The sequence below is a fragment of the Carlito syrichta genome, unplaced genomic scaffold (genome assembly GCF_000164805.1).
Source record: "Carlito syrichta isolate Samal-C Ts95f unplaced genomic scaffold, Tarsius_syrichta-2.0.1 Scaffold309798, whole genome shotgun sequence".
In the NCBI taxonomy this organism is placed as follows: domain Eukaryota; kingdom Metazoa; phylum Chordata; class Mammalia; order Primates; family Tarsiidae; genus Carlito; species Carlito syrichta.
In genome coordinates, this window is record NW_007253894.1 from 262,332 (window position 1) to 271,436 (window position 9,105).

Below are 9,105 nucleotides of genomic sequence, written 5' to 3' on the forward strand. Positions count from 1 at the left end.
ATCAAGAGAGTGGGGAGACAGCCCACAAAATGGGAAAAAAAATATTTTCCAACTGTATATCTGAAAAAAGGCTAATATCCAGGATCTACAAGAAACAAATGTGCCAAAAGGAAAAAAACGAAACAGCCCCATTAAAAAGTGGGCAAAAGACATGAATAGTCACTTCTCAAAAGAAGATATATGAGCAGACAACAGAAACATGAAAAAATGCTCAGCCTCACTAATTATCAGAGAAAAAGAAATCAAAACCACATTGAGATACCACATAACTCCAGTAAGAATGGCCATCATTAATAAAACATAAAGCAATGATGCTGGCGAGGATACAGAGAAAAGGGAACACTTTTACACCATTGGTGGGAGTGCAAACTAATTCAACGTCTATGAAAAACAGTGTGGTGATTTCTAAAAGAACTAGAAATCAACCTTACATATGACCTAGCAACCCCCTTCTGTGAACATATCCAGAGGAACTCAAATCATTCTACATAAAAGATACCTGTGCAGACATGTTTATTGCAGTACTATTCACAATAGCAAAAACATTGAACCAACAGTGTTGCCAATCAAAAGCGGACTGGATTTTTTTAAATGTGGTAAATAAATACAGTGGAATATTACACAGCCTTGAGAAAGGAAAAAATTTATGGACATTGCACCAACTTGGATGTATTTGAAGTCTATAATACTGAGTGAGCTATCACAGAAACAAAGATCTGAGTACCACATCTTCTCAATCATAAGTGGACCCTGAACACCTATCATAATACTACAAAGAAGGGATTGGCAGTAGCAGGACACACCCAGGGGTGGGAGAGCACATAACATTAATAAGAGTACCTGATCTTACTCCACGCAAAGTGAGGTACAGTGGGAGACACAAAACTTCACCTGTACCTAAATCACTAATGTATGTAATCCTGCACTTACCCCATAACTTTGGGAGGTGGAGGTGAGAGGATTGCCTGAGCTCAGGGGTTCAAGATCAGCCTGGGAAACATGGTGAGACCTTGTCTCCACAATAAATCTAAAAATAAGCCGGATGTGGTAGCATGCGCCTGTAGTCTCAGCCACTTGGAAGGCTGTGGTAGAAGAATCGCCTGAGCCTAGTAGATTGAGGCTATGGTGGTCGTGAGTGTGCCACTGCACTCCAGCCTGGGCAACAGAGTAAGACTCTAACTCCAATATATATATAGTTATATACTGAGCTATAACAATTCTAAAATCCAGAAGAGGAAATGTTGGAAGTTACAGGATTAGTTCTCAACGTAGGTCAGGATATATTTCTCCAAGGTTCGATATATTTATATATCCTGATGCTCCAAACTTCAGTTAATTATATGAACACTGCATATCTTTGACTGTTTCTTGGTTTCTTGGTACAGGAGAAAAAGGATAACAAGTGTATCCTCAGGCCCTCCCGAGATAAACTAAACATCCTTCAAACAAAACAACAAAACACAGTTCACTAAATATGAGTGCCAGAAAAGGACTAGAATATATTTTTTATTTATGGGATTTTGAGCTTAATGCATGGATTGGATAATACTTTTAGATATCACCTATGAAGAAGGAATATATTCGCTACACAGATGAAATGTAAAAGGAGAGGGCCAAGAAACATCTAGGGAATCCATCCACATTCTTTGACAACCTAATCGTTTAAAAATGACGTTCTATTACTTCTGTCATCCTGTATGTGTTAGGATTGATTCCATGAATTCAACCAACACTCCAGGAGAAGGTATTATAAGGAAGCACGGTTCTTTGGGATCCATTTTTATAGCTGTTTATCACAGTCTGTCTCTGGTCCCCAAAGACTGTCTTCTTGCCCTTCTTGTGCAAAATATGCTTACCTCTTCCAGGGCCCCTCATATTCTCATCTATTAAAGTATGAACTCTAAGTAAAAAAATTTGTTATATGAAACAGGTCCTGGTAGAAATAAAGCTTCTCAAGTGTAATGCCTTAGATTCAGTTTTTCAACTATAGATTTTTTCTTAAAACGTTGAAACTAAAGATACAAGTTATCTACCTCTCACAAATCCAACATACAGTGGTGGGACAAGTATAACACAACCACTATACACATTGCTGTTCAAAAAGGGAGAACATGGAAGGCATACAGAAGTACTGATCTATAACAACTCTAAAATCCAGAAGAGGAAATATTGGAAGTTACTGGATTCATTCTCAAGGTAGGTCAAGATATATTTCTCCAAGGTTCATTGCTCTGACCTCTAGGATTTTGGTTCCTTTCTCTGAGTAATCCTTGCTTTTTCTTGAAATCTAGCATGCTTTTGCAGCTGGTCTGTTCTTTTAGCCTGCTTCCTGCCTATGGAAGATTGGAATTCAAATGTCTCTTCTCATTATGGACTATCTTTGTCTGCTGATGTTTCTGCACATATAACTCTATTGAGAATTTTGTAGGTTTCCTGTGAATCTCTTTACTCTATTCGATCAAGTTAGGAGCACAGCCATGAACATTTGGTGTAAAGGTAAAGCCAAGACGCTAGGTACAGTGGCTTAGCCTGTAATCTCAGCACTTTGGGAGGCCGAGGTGAGAGAATTGTCTGTGTCAGGGGGTTCGAGACCAGCTTTGGCAACTTGGTGAGCCCTCATCTCCACAATAAAATCATACACACACACACACACAAAACCTAGCCGGGTGTGGTGGTGTGCATCTGTAGTTCCAGCTACTTGGAATGCTGAAGTGGAAGGATCGCCTAAGCTCAGCAGGTTGAGGCTGAGGTAGTTGTGAGTGTACCACTGCACTCCAGTCTGGGTGACAAGAGTTAGACTTCAACTCAAAAAAAAAAAAAAAGAATGTAACTGCAAAACAGTTGATTTTCTGAAATCTTTAAAAATATGTTTTTTAAAGTTATACCTGTGACTTTATCTTTACACCAAATAGTCATGGCAGTCAGTGCCCAGGAATAGATCTTTGTTCAGAAGTCATCTATTAATGTTAGTATTGTACTGGTATGGAGATGATGAGAATATTCAAGACCATCAGTTTTTGGTTCCTTTTTATTTAACAATCCTTCCCCCAATTTATTTGTCTTCTCTGAAATTTTACTAAATAGCAAGAAGAAATGGGTAGCACCACTGACACTTTGGTTTGAAATGTTATCTAGATCAAACAGTTAATTAGGTACTTTGTCTAGTTTTCACATAGTTGCAAGGGACATAATTGCTAAGTTTCCTGTTACTACATAACGAGAATGCCCCTTCTTCCAAATTCCAATAATATTTTCTTCATTTTATTACAAGAGTTCACTCAGTGTCCTCAAAGTTAAAAATATTACAGTGTGTTAAAGATATTTTAAGCCTTTACAAATATGCTTGTCAAGGTTATTGGAGGCTTCCAAACTATTCTCAAATTTTAGCATTTTTGTTTAGGTAACACCCTACTTTCACATACCAAAATCTATTTTAGTTATCCATTTATGCATGACAAATTATCCCAAAAGTTAGTAGATGGAAACAGACATGTATTATCTTGCAACTTATTTTGCTTAAGAATAGCCAAGGGCAGTTTCACTGGCTCAGAGGCTATCTCAAAGTGTCTGCCAGGGTACCAGTCCATGGCCTGTTGGGAACTTAATCACACAGCAGGAGGTGAACCAGGGGCTAACAGAGCTCCACTTTCTGTCAGGTCAGTGACTGCATTTGATTCTCATAGGAACCCGAGCCCTATTGTGAACTGCACATGTGAGAGATCTAGCTTGCGGCTCCTTATGAAAGTCTAATAATTCCCCCTCTTACTTCCCCCATCTGTGGAAAAATTGTCTTCTACAAAACTGGTCCCTGATGCCAAAAAGGTTGGGCACCGCTGATCTAAAAGCTTGACATGGAAGAATCTATTTTTGAGTATATTCCCATGGCTTTTGGAAAACCTCTGATGATAATCCTCCAAGCTCATTTTGCCTGGATCTCTCCATAGAATTGCTCATATTGCAGTAGTTGCCTTCCTCCAATCCAATAGAAATGATCCAGCATGGAAGTCACAGTCTTGTATAACCTAATCAAGAAAGGACGTGCCATCACTTCAGCAATATTCTATTTATCAGAAGTTAGTGAAAAAGTCCGGTCCACACTGAGAAAGAAGACTTACATAAGACATAATTTCAAACACTGGGTATCTTTAGAGGCTGACAATCAGAGTAATAAAATGTTGAATAGTTTGCTTTTTTTGTAAGAAAGATAGAAACAGCACATATATGTCTTTCCTTAAACTGTCAAAAAGAAACAATGAAAGAATAAACCAAAAACTAATAAAAATGGTCTCCTACAAAGAGATGTAGAAAACATAGAGAAAGTGACAGAATTTGGAGGTATATCTCTTGTGTACCTTGTGTGATAGGTTTGAAACTTGTAAATATTTCACATAATGAAAATCTCAAAGGAAAAGAAGCAATCTTTAATGACATCTGTCAGCATTGTTTGAATTGGCCACATCCTTAAAAACTGAGAACTTATTTCTTTTGAAATGCATTTCTAAAATAAAAATACCTCCATGCTTTGCAAACCAAAAACTTAAAGTAGTAGAAAAAACAAACAAACAAACAAACAAACAAAAATCTAACAACTAGATTATGGAAACTGCATTTCATTTCTCATTAAAGCAAGGAAAGGTTCCAAGAGAAAGAATGAATTCCAGGTCTGGAGTGGGATACCTTGTGACTGACCACATTGAGGCTACAAAGGTTCATGGATGCCTGTTCAAAACACACAAAAAAGTCAATTGAAACACCTCCTTCTGATCTAAGATGGGATAATTCAAACACCAAAAAGAATAATTACTGTGGTGCATCAAAATATGTCAAATATACAAAACTACATTAAAAAAATGATATTCCAGAGGGAGCAAGAGGCTTATTCTGAGTTTACAAGAACACACTCAATATTTCTGAAAGTTGGTTGATAAATGTTAAGAATCAAGTACATATCTTGTCTTTTTTTAAAATATGGCCTTTGTTTAGGGCAATTCTTTAGTCTATAAAGGAAAAGATTTGTTTGCTTGTTTTGGTTTGGTTTTAGTAAGAAAGCAAAAGCTCATGAATTCAAGAACAAAGTCAAATTAGAAAACTACAACATTGCATTTCCCAGGGAAATATGGCATCTAAGCAATGACAGTGGCTATAAAAACCACTGAGTGGAAGGTCAGTGGATAATTTTATTATTTTATACATTCGATCATTTATGTTTTTATATTTATATTTTATAATTTTTAAAATCTTACAAAGTCCTTTATTTTTCTTTTTTCCCCTTCTTTATTTTATTTTAAAGATATGGTGTGCAAATCAGGATTACCTACCTGAATGGTCTATGTACAGGTGAAGTTTGGGCCCCCCACTGGTCCTCACACCCCCTTGGCTTAGGAACAGGTATCGTAAGTGATGTCATGTGTCCCCACCTCCCTCCCTCATAGCTACCCTATCCAAGGCAATTTACAGTTTCAATGAAATACCCATAAAATTATCAACATCATTTATCTCAGACCTGGAAATGACAATACAGAAATTCATCTGGAAACAAAAAAGAGTCTAAACAGCCAAAACAGTCCTTAGCAAAAGAAAGAAAGCAGAATGTGTCATGCTCTCAGACTTTAAACTTTATTGTAAGGCTACAATTATCAAAACAACAGCTTGATACTGGTACAAGAACAGACATATAGACCAATGAAGCAGGATAGAGATTCCAGAAGCAAAATCTCAATTTCTCAACCAACTCATGTTCATCAAAGCCTCCACCACTTGGGAAAGGAGAACCTATTCAGAAAATGGTGCTGGGAAAACCGGTTGACCACATGCAGAAGAATGAAACAGGACCCCTACCTATCACCATACACAAATATGAACTCTAAATGGATCAAAGACCTAAATGTAAAACCTCCAACAATAGGAATCTTAGAAAACGCAGGAAACACCCCTATGCACATTGGATAGGCAACAATTCTTGATCATAACCCCAAAAGCATATGTCATAAGAGAGGACATAAAAGTAGGGCCTCATCAAACTGACAAGCTTTTACAAAGCAAAATAAACCATCAGGAGAGCAGGGAGCTATTTTATAACTTTTAAATGTATGGATTAGGATGATAACACTTTAACCCTCTAATCAACTAGACAGCCAGATAGTTGTTCCTTTTGATGTGATTCAGCAAAGTATTAAAATATATGAGGTCTGACAATTAAGTTCATGAACTAATATTAGAAAAAATGCTACGTACCCCATTGTTGAGTATCACTATGGTCACCTTTGAAGTACTCCTTTTGGGAAATTATGCACCGATGCCAGTGCCTAGGTCATTCATCAAAGTAATTTTGGAACTCTTTTCTGGAATAGTCATCAGAGCTGTCATCGTATTACCCTTGATGTCTTGCATGTCACCAAACTGTCTCCTTTTAAATAGTTCCTTTATCTTTGAGTATAGAAAAAAGTCATTGGGGACCAAATCAGCTGAGTAGGGAGGGTGTCCCAATATAGTTGTTTACTAGATAAAAACTCCCTCAGAGACAGTGCTGTGTGAGCTGGTGTGCCGTCATGATGCAAGACCTCCTTAAGGACAATTTTTGCACACATCTTTCTCATGCCAAGATTTTCAATTAAGATTTTCCTGTTTCTATGTTGATTGTTATTTGTTCTGCTATGCTTCTTACAGTTAGTCAATGATTTTGACACACAATTTGATGAATTTTTGCAAAGTTTTTTGTCAGTTCTAGTTGTTACTGGCCACCATCATTAAGCTTTCATCAGTAAGCTTTCTCTTCCCTCAGAAAAACTTTTAATCCATTTGTACACTGTCATTTTCTTCGTGGCATTATCCCCATAAACTTGGATTAACATGTCTATCATTTCACTTTCACTCTTGCCAAGTTTAACAGGAAATGTATCGTTTGTTCATTGCTCTAATTCAAGCTCTGACATTCTCGTGATGGTACACAAAAACATGCAACAACAATAATGAATGCCACTCAGCAAGACACTGCCAAAAATCGATATAACACAGTTGTGAGACACTGATATACTAAGGTTATCAAATCTTATTTAGTTATTTGTACAGTGCTGCAAATGTAAGTCCATGGTGGCAAGTTCACAAACCTAATCGTCAGAACTTGTACACACTGCATCTCATATAATGTATTCTTACAAAAAAAAAAAAGAATTTAGTCAAATTTCTGAGCCACTTTAACAGGAAATATGAGGCCTAGGTGAATGTATTTAAATGATACATGAGAAGACAATCAACCAAATTTCAAATTAGGAATATTTACATGACAAGTAACCTAGTATTTTCAAGAGATACATAAAAGTATAAAAAGAGAGACAATGCAAATATACAAACTGCTATATTTGCAATTAAAAATAAACAGCAAATATAGAAAAATATCATGTTAGAGTGTCATAAAGAGCTTTATAAACATATGAGTGTAGGTAGAATCAGTATTAACCATTAAAAGCCCAGTTACTGACCATACCTGGCCATTATGCAAGCACCAAGATTGTTGCTGAGACCAACTAACTCCTGACTTCAAATAATTTGCAACTGACTTTTGAAAACAAAATATTATATAAATGAGAGGGAAAGTTTGTTTCAATATAGTCATGGAAATTTCTATAGATCCCAAATCTTGAAATTGAGAGGCTCTGCAACTGAACATCTCTGAACCTCAGTTTTCTCATCTAGTAAATGGAAAGTATCCTTTATTTAACATAGGTGGTCGCAAGAGTACTGAATGAAATAATGTGTTTAAAGCATTTGCAAATTTAAAGCTGTCTTCATATTCAAAAACATAACTGTGTCTCAGGTATTTAGAGGAGGGAATTACACAGAGTTAATAGAAAGTTTATGCAAATTTTCTGGGAAGGTCTACACTTGAGCCCATTTCAAAATGAGAGCTTAAGGGACCTTACCATATTTATTATTCTAAGTATTTGCTCCAGCATCTGGTACTTTACATGGTGGATAGTAGAAGGGGAAAAAAGCTTCTATACAAGCAAATGAATAGGAATGCTGTGATGGCAAGCTAAAATTTCCTTGGGTTACTTGGGCTCTAGAAGGAGACTTTGCTAATATGAGAAAAGAGAAAATACCCCTTGGGGTGCTCATTTGGTTGGGGTGAGGAACACGTTACCCTGTTTTTTGAGCTTTTATAACTCCCACAGTCAAGTTCAATTTTCTCTCTTTATATTACGTTTCAAATAAGGCTAAGAACTTTTAAATGAGAACCTGGAAAAATACCGCTCGCTGTAATAAGCAGAAATAAACATGATCTTCTGAAATTTCGTTAAATATAAACTCTTTATAAATGGAGTCACTGTTAAAATTTTCAATCTTTGTACATTGACTTCTTAATTAAAAATATCCGGAGCTACTAATTACTAAACGTTCTAAGCTATAATAGAAATCCATATATTCCCTTCAGTCAAAATCCAACACTTTCTTTTTCCTTGGATCTTACAATAGAATATAAATTTTAAATTAAAATGTCCTTAGAGTGGAGGAAAACCCACTTGTAAGTACCATGTGTTCCTACTCTAAGGGAAGAAAGTTCTGCATTCTTTTGTCTTCACAAGTTGCACATTTCAATAAGCCATTTGCCCCCGCTGATAATAGCTCTGGTCTCCATTTCCCAAGAGGAGCCACAAGCCACTTTTAGCCCCAGTTAACTAAAACGCACGCATACATCAGCCGCTCGGGTCGGTCTTCTCCGCGTCTTCGGCGAGGACGCTGGCGATGGGCTGCGTCGCGCGACTGCAAGTCTCCCCGGCTGCAGGAGGATTAGACACATGCGCACGATCGGTCTCTTTGTGTGCACCAGGAAGGACCTGGCGTCGCTTTACACTTCCTAACGGGGCAAAGACCTGGAACGGCCGCGTGTGCTCGGAAATAAAGATGCCTTGTCAACACGGCCGTTGAAATAAACCATTGTCTCGCTCCCCTGTGCCTCCTGCGTGGGAAGCTTCGCCTCCGCCCTTTCCCCGGGGTCCGGCTGGGGAGCGGAGGTCTAGAGCCCCGGAATGAGGAGCTGGTCCTTAGGAATGCCGCCCTCGGGAGAGCGTGGCGGGCGAAGGGGGCCGGCTGGGGAGCGGGCGCCCC